Here is an 8,739-nt window from a genome sequence, read left to right on the forward strand (position 1 = left end):
CCTGCTAGCTAGCAGGAGTTTTCAGAACTGTTTTTTTTTTTTTTTTTTGGAGTGTGTTACAGTCTTCCTTGCTTTCCTGAGGCTTACTTTTCCATGTGACCTCATTTTTAACACAATTATTTCAGTGGGACTACTTGAAAATCCCTTCACCACTGTATAAAGTGAAAACTGACTTTGTAAACAGAAGCTTTGCCTCCTCTAACTATCTCCAGACACAATATGTTTGCCATAAGAATAAATTCTTTAGATACTTGCAGGTCAGGGACAAAAACATTCGCAACCACTTTGGAGAAAAAAGAGCTAGCCAAGTTTGGTGGCCTCTTAGAGCTGGAGTGCAGCAAAAGTCATGTGCTTGTTCTACTTTACAAGTTGTTATTAGGGTCCTCGCCTGCCCTTCGGCTGAAAGTGCTTTTAAAAAAATAACTACATCTTAATGATGTTAACCGCTGTCAGTACAGATCCTCAGCTGATGGAATACGCGTACAGAGACCGTTTGAGTCGTAACGCTACATTAATATGTGAATATATCTAGTCTTGAGCAGTTTATCCGACAAAACATGAAAGTTTAGAGCTGTACTGTGAGAATTCGCCGCATTGAAAATAAAGTAAAAGTTCAGCTGGTGTTAAAATCAAGCTAGATTAAGTCAGAAATCCGGGGAGCGCTGATCTCGTTTAAAAATAGTCTGCAGCCTTAAGTTTTACGAGCCCGTTCAACAACCACAGAGCGATGTTTTCACAAGGTAATCTAACGTAAGACATAGATGACTAACTAGTTACAGATGAGAGTGAACTGTTCAAAGGCTTCATATTCACAAAACTGCATTAATTTAGTTTCTCATCCATCGTGGATGGGTCAGGCTGATGTGAGCCTTTGGGCTCTGCTTTGTGTTCTTAAAATCATCCAGATAAACGTCAGGAAACTTGATTTGTGGCCAGATACCAATATCCATAGACTAGGAAACAGTTTGGATCTCTGTCGAGTCCAAATATTTCCCATTTAGGCAGATATTGGTCCATTTTCCCCCCGTTTTCGCCCTCTTCTCACAGCAGACTTCCGTCTTTGAAGCCCGGAGGCGAGCAGTTGAGTCGCGCGCTGACGTGATGTCAGTGCTGCCCCTATTGTTGTGTGTGTAGCTCCACCTTTTTGGTACACTTAGGTAAGATTGGCACCCCTACAGAGGGGTGCTGAAAAGCGGGACGGTACGGGTCGGATTTTTGGGTCCCTTTCTCTATGGAAACACCAAAAAAAGTGTGCCGTACCACACCGAACTGAGCCGGACCACTCGGTGGAAACGACCTATAAGTTGGTAAACCCCAAAGAAGCCCTCCCTGCTGCTCCCATTTATGAAAATGAACTTTAGCTCTTTATACCGTGGTGACATTTACTTTCAGATCGCTGACATATTTCAAGATATGAATGTACCCCCTACAGAAGTTCCCTTCAAAGGTGAAATGGGAACAAGTAAAATAGTTTAACTACGTTGGCAACAGTGAATAGATAATGCTCTCCCCTCTGTGCTTGGCAGTGATGTGACCTTTATTTCAGGTGATAAAGTTGAGGAAACACCCTCTTGGGAAGGATGGATGTATATAACCTGATTGTTTCTTACATCCATTGCATAGGATATATTTCTTGGATGGAGCTCTTTTTGCACAAATGGCTGTATCTATGTGGTAAACTGGCATTAGTTCCCAAACATATAATGAGGGGCGAGGACCCTTCCTGCTCTGAGGTTGTCTAAAGTAGATGTACACACACACACACATATATATATATATATAGATATAGATATAGATATAAAATGAAGAGAATCTGTTACTTTTTGAACACAAAAGTTAACATTTTTAGGAAAAAAGTAATAATTTTGAGAATATATATGTAGTTGTTTATTTACGACTCAAAATTTCTGAGTTTTCCAACTAAACATTGGACGTCCACAGGACGTGCAGATCTGGTCTAAATCAAGTCGGTCGGTCCAGGACCCAATCTGCACGTCATTCTGACCTCCAAATCAAGTATTGGATCTGGACGTCAAAGTGCGACCTCTCCTGGACGTTGATATGCAGTTCAATATTTGAACGCTTGCGTACTCGTTTTTTTCAACGTCTTGTGGACGTGAACATCAGGTGCAGAATATTGACATAATTAAAAAGCACATGAAATTGACATTATTCAATATCCTGCTCACCTCAGCATTTTTCTTCTTACACACATATAAATATATTTACTGAAAATAAAACAAACATCTTCTCAGGCAATCTCAGCTATTAAGGTAACTGCTCACAAGCTGAGTGAAGCTAATCTGCGCAAGCGTGAAATTATCGGCAGGAAAAATGACACGTCTTTTGTTAAACTGGAAGCACAGCAGACACACAGATTTGGTCGGGCCGTTAAAGAAGTACAAGATTAAGTTAAATGTAAGTATATTTGACTGCACTTGGACATGTCCTGCAAAGCATTCTGGGATCTAACATCTAAAATTTTGACACTGAAATGAAGAAATACATGTCTAAGTCTTACTTCCTGCACTGTGATCCTTAAGTTGTGTCAGTAAAATGTTTTTCTTTTCCTTTGTTTTGTTTTTGTTTTTTCATTTTGTTCCCAACACCTGCAGCAACTAGCTCATGCTGGACCATAAGGACAGAGTCCATGAAGTTATTCTCTGGCTCTTCACAAGTTCTCCAATGGCCTGCTTCAACATGAAGGGGACGAAGGACAAAACATCCCTCAAGAATACAAAATCTATCAAGCGATACAAGATGCAGTACTGAATTCACTTGGAGGGAAAAGAAGGTGCTGTCTGAACACATGCAGCTGAACATCTAAACATGATTCAGCGAAAAGAGGGGATGGAGTCATGCAATTTAATAACACAGCAACTGAGGACTTCATAAGGAGCGCATGCTTCAGAGCATTTAAAGCATGCACCACAAAGAAGTGGAGGAGGGAGGTTCACAGACAATAGCTGGGTTTCCATTACAGTTTTTTGCAAAATAAAAGCGATATTTCTTAAATTTCAATTAAATACAATTGCGCTTCGAATGCGTTTCCATTGAAGGGAGTTTTGGGCGTAGGCCTTACAATACTCATAAAATCTAATCTCGCGTGAATCCACTGCGGGGAAGCTTGACGCTCAAAACCTGTTGCGTTTTGGTTACATGTACGGCGGTTGAAAAACCTCCTCATGAAAGCGTAAAACCCTTTTTTGCGATATTTTAGGGTTTTTTCGAAATTCAGATGTTTCAATTACCAGTTTTTTTATTGTGCTATTTCGATTTTGTGCATTTCCAAGTGTAACAGAAACCCAGCTACTATTGTGTATTCGCCCATGCTGTCAGAATCTGGTGGCCAATAATGGTACAGCTCTGACGGGAGTAATAACTGCTGACAGGTGTGTCAGGCACACAGGTGTGCCTGCAGCCAGCATTAAAAGCCCAGCACAGTCAGGCAGAGGTTTCTCTGATCTCCATCCACTTCTCAGCCATGCGTCCTTGAGAATGTAAGACTGTTTCTTTGTTTTACTGCATTTTCTTTACTATTTTATGTTAATTATACAAATTGGAACTTGATTGTTTGACTTAAAGCCTATGTTAACCTATTACTTTGTTTTAGTTGACACAGAAACCATGGTTGGATGGAAAATAAAGCCTCAAAAGTGCTTCAATTGTCATCGTCTCTTTAATTTGAGACACTTAGGTGGTCAGCTTTTTAACAAGAACTTAACAAGTTTTAATAGTCACTCAGGACTGATTTTTTTTTATTTTTTTTTATTTTTTTTTTTTTTATAAGGGGAATCTGGTCAGCCCTTTACTTTTTCTATGATCAGTTGCATTTTTACCTCAGTGTTCACACATTAATGTTTATTGTTTTATATTTTTATTCTTATATTTGTGGTACAGACCAAAGATAAGGTCATTTTATTTATTGTATTTTGCTACTATTGTTTTTACAAACTTAACTGCGGGTTATGCTGACTGTTTAGTAGTAGTAGGGATAGTACTTTTCTGAGGCTGCTCCCTTCCCCCAGGTGCGCTGAGGCTGATTGGACACACCTGTCTCTGCTCTGCAATCAAGCCTGCAGAGACTTACCTCAGCTCCATAGTACTGCCAGCTACTCACCAGTGGTAGCCTCAGCTCTCATGCTCTCTCTCATTTATTGTGATTTCTTGTTGATTACTTCCAGTGCTTTGTTTGAGCTCGCAACTAATCCTGCCTCTTCTCCTTTTTTCCAGGGCCTCTCTCCGTGCCTTACCACAGCCCTCTCACTCCGGAGCCCTCACTACCCCCTACACGTGGAACCCCCTCCTTTCACTGAAATTGTTAACCAATAAAAACCAATAATCTGTTAAACTTTGTCATTCTGGTCTGCATTTTGGGTTCACTACTCCAACTTCACAGTGGGTTTAAATTTGATGTAAAAAAGGCGTTCACAAATACCACATTTGGACAACAATTAGTTCCCACTTGTAAGTAACGTTTGAGATTTATAAAAAACAAACTTGACGGGAAAATGTGCGCACCTCCACGGCAGCTCTGACCCTGCCGTATGCACAACATCTGGATAAATGGGAAACTGACCTCAACAGTAGAAGGATGAAATTAAAGACTAATGTGAAATTGATACATTTGTGTGAAGTAATCAAACATTACACATTTCACAACACATAACATATATGAAGAATATATTTGAAAAAACGAAAAAAGAAAAATTTACATTGATGTCCGAGGGAGTGCGTGAACTCAGGCACGCGCGCGTGCCCACTCACATAGCCTTTATTATTGAATCGATTATGTTCTGTTACTGTGAAACAAACCCTACATATTATTATATCCATTCACATAAACAACAAGGCAGACAGTAACTATGCTCCCAAAATGTGCCATACAAATAAAGTTTTACATTTATAATAACTGTAATTAAAATGACATGATCAATGACATGATCGCTTCTGGCGCATTTGGTGCATCCGTGTCCCCCTCCGCCTCCATCACCACACCGCTCAGCTCAGGAGGGATTCCCCTATGATCCCCGTCAGCTTGTCGTCTGTGGGGATGAGCTCCGGTGTGCCCTTTCCCCCGCCTGTCACACAGACACTCTTTCTATGGAGAGCGATGTGCCTTTTACCCTCCACTTTTATGTCGGACCATTTCTTTCTTACTTGAGCCACAGTCCAACCCTCTGAGGCAACGTTACAGCATCAGCCACACGCTTCCACTCTTTTGCCTTTCTGGCATTAGTGATGCCCAAACTGTGCCCACCAAATAAGACTGCATGTGTCCACCTCTCCTATTAATTTTGCGACCTCACATTGAGTGGAATTTCTTTTTTTTGCTCGTTTTCCGTCTTGGTACGCACTGTGTTATAAATCTGAAAGTTTTTGTGCGCACGCATTTCCTGTGTTTCCGGCGTACGCCACCTGTCGTGATCTTTCCTACGCACAGTTTTATAAATTAGGCCCCAGGGGACCAAAATTAGACGTTCAAAAATGACGTAGAAAAGACGTCCATGGACGTCATTAATGGACGTTCACTAGACGTCAGAAAAAGGATGTCATCTGGAGTAATAGTCTGCACTCTCAGGAGACCAAAATTAGACGTTCAAAAATGACGTTGAAAAGACGTTTTTCGAACGTGTCTTTGCGCAGTGGGTTAAAATGAGAAATTTACAAGAAAAATATGCAATTTCTGAGTTTAAATGACTTAAATCTTGACAAGAGTATTCAAAGAAGGTTCTAAAAATCATACATTAACAAGTGCTAAGCAAGAAATTTTCAAGTTTTGGTTCTCTTATATTTATAACTTTTAAAGTCAAAAATGTATGTTATTTTTTCATAAATTAACAATTACATATACTTTTTATCATTTTTTTTATAGTTATACATAGAACTATTGTCAAGTGTTTGTAGTCAAACCAGCAGTCTTCCTCATGGTTGTGGTTGTGTGTATCTGAACACACTCTGCTTTAACCCTTCTGTCTTACCACAGCAGCACTGCAGCATTCAAACTAAGAACAACGCAGTCAAAACGCAGCATGCTCTAAAGCGGTCTTTGTTTTGTTTTAAGACTTTGCTGTGGACCAATTAAAAATGGATCACAGGCCAATCTTGGCCTGCAGGCTCTGGTTTTGTCACCCTTTTGCGAGAGCATTTATAACCTTTATATTATCGGTCCGAGAGTTAAATCTTGTGTAACTTTTTACTTACCTTGGACAAAATATATCATTGACCAAACTAACAGAGATTCATCTGATTTATATAATACAAACGCACTTAATACTCTTTGTTATTCAAATAGATAGTTTTAGTCTCTGTTATTAAATGTGATGGTTACTTTAGTCAAATGGTGCACTAATGTTAAACAGAAAAGAAGTTCTCTATCTAAGGCAGAAAAGGATCATTTGTTTTTTTTTAATTTTTTTTTATTGTTTATTTATTAGTTTATGCGTTGTCTTCTCAGGGGAATTCGTGGGCAGCAACTGGAACCTCGCCATGCACCCTGAACCCGTAGAGGCAGGTGTAGTCAGAGTTGCCCCAGTTGCTTAGAATGCTCAGCTTCACATATCTGAACACGCCTTTTTCAGGAGTCTTCACAGGGGAAAATAGAAAACAAAAGGGGAGTCAGGCATTGAATTACGAAAGCAAATGTAACAAAACACAAACAGAGATACGGGTAAGATTTTGAAGGACGTGATGTCTGCATCGAACACTGGTTGTTATATATTTTGCTCTATATTAAACTGTTTGCTTAAAAATGCATGCTCCTAAAAGTAACAGTATATGACATATACGAGACTTACAGGCATCGCAAACGTCTGATGAGCCGCTCCATCCTGGTCATAAGTTTGTCCTCCCAAGAAGGTACCCGTTTCATCCGATGTCCTCATTCCCTGAAGAAGAAAAAATGACAGGGATCAGCTAAACTTGATGTTGTTATGAATGGTGTGAATATTAACTAGTTAAATGTATTTATAAGATAAATAGGATGGAAAATATCTGGCTTACATAGATGGAAAACTCCCTCGGTGCACTGCTGATTGTTCCACCTGGTGACTGGCCCTTTGTAATGTGACTCAGGGTCACATGTGTGACAAATACTGGATGGGACAATGCAATGACTAAATGCCCCTTATCTCCTTCTAAAGGCCAGCATTCTCCAGGATGTAAACGTGAATTCCCCTGAAAAACAAAAGTGCAATATTTGAGTATCAACACTCCATCATCCTTAAATGTTCATAAAGTTATTTTACATTGTTGTTTAAGAAAAATCTGTTAACATGGCTGTTTGTACCAACCTGAATCACTTGTCTTTGCCTGATGGTTGAATACCACCAGTGAAGTATTTTGTCCCATAGGTAGCCAGGGTTCTGCTTGGGCCAGTAAGTGTCTGAGGATAAATCCTGTAATGTTCTGGCACCTAAATGAACACATTAAAGATTTGAGGGTTGGAGTCAAGTTTCAAAAAACTCAACAATAATGTGAAAAATGTGATTGTTTTATGTAATATTCTCATGGCAGATGTAGTCCTCTGAGGCATTGGTTCCCAACCTGGGTCGCACACCCCTTTGGGGGGGCGTGTAAGATCTCAGGATAGATGCATGGCCCTGTCTGCTCTTATGTTGTCAAAATTATAGCTCTTAGCTATGACTGTCTATAGTTTTGTTTAAGACTACCAACTGGTAATGTCAGTGTTTTACTGATTTTTATTTTACTTTTTCAGTCACTAAAAATGGTTGACTGTTAACATAAGCTGTTCTCCAACATGACTTTAAAGTAAAAATATATCACTGCCTACAGTCAGCCAAGAGAAGAGCTAACGCTAACAGTTAGCCAACCTCAGTTACCATAACTGTGAACTAAATATCCAAGCCTTTCCTGTTTTATCACTGGAAATCTTTACATTTCACACAAACTTATTAAAGGTTATTTAAGCCAAGAAGTGTTAAATGCTGGTATTTTCTGCGTAGCTGTACATTTTAAGCTGTGGATTAATCAGAAAGTGGTTATTTTAAAGATTCATCAAATCCCCTGCACTGATAGTGCCTCCTCCAACCTGACACTTGAAATATGTGCGCTTACTACCCTATGGTGAAATGTCAGAGGAAAATATCTGCCTAAGAATATTGTCAACCACTAGGAAGATGAAGGTAACTTACCTTGTGATTCCAACGCATAATTTTGGATCATGTCAACCCGAGGAATTCCAATGTTGACATTTTCCTTTAGTGTTCTGAGTTCCTGTCTGACGTTTCTTAACTCAAACGCCATGCCTGCAAGGCACACAAAGGAAATGTTACAAACATAACTCTTATCAATACCATGCCTTCAAAAAGAAGCTGTGACTTGAAAAGAAAGCAGCTGTCACGTTTTTACTTAAAATATCTTTAGCAAGTAGTAGGGGTGTAAAGATATTTTTATTCATCCTGAACTGTGACAGTTTGTGGGTCAGGGTCCACTCTGCATTTAAAAAGCCTCCAGATGTGAATGCAGAGAGGGTCAAAGATATTACCCATTTTAAAGGCTGCATGAACATGTGAAAGTAGAGAACAACAACTCCAAGCGTCTATTTAAGCGCTCTGCTCTTGCTTGGCAAGTCAGCGGTCCTTAGCTGACATGCACGAGTTAGGATTTTGCACAAGTCCCCACTTCACCAGCTTTATACCGTCATGACGTGTAATAGCACACGTCATAATTCATACATTGCTCTGAAATTCACATATTTTAATTAGCATTTTGTTATAT

General features: G+C 39.5%; 1 long non-coding RNA gene across 1 annotated transcript; it reads left to right on the forward strand.

The window, feature by feature from the left end:
* The first annotated feature begins 3,441 nt into the window (after window positions 1-3,441).
* On the forward strand, window positions 3,442-4,351 carry LOC121525661. Its single transcript, XR_005993244.1, has 2 exons — window positions 3,442-4,125; window positions 4,234-4,351. It is a non-coding gene; the product is annotated as an uncharacterized LOC121525661 (long non-coding RNA).
* The last annotated feature ends 4,388 nt before the right edge of the window (window positions 4,352-8,739 follow it).

This window comes from Cheilinus undulatus, linkage group 2 (genome assembly GCF_018320785.1).
Source record: "Cheilinus undulatus linkage group 2, ASM1832078v1, whole genome shotgun sequence".
NCBI classification, from domain to species: domain Eukaryota; kingdom Metazoa; phylum Chordata; class Actinopteri; order Labriformes; family Labridae; genus Cheilinus; species Cheilinus undulatus.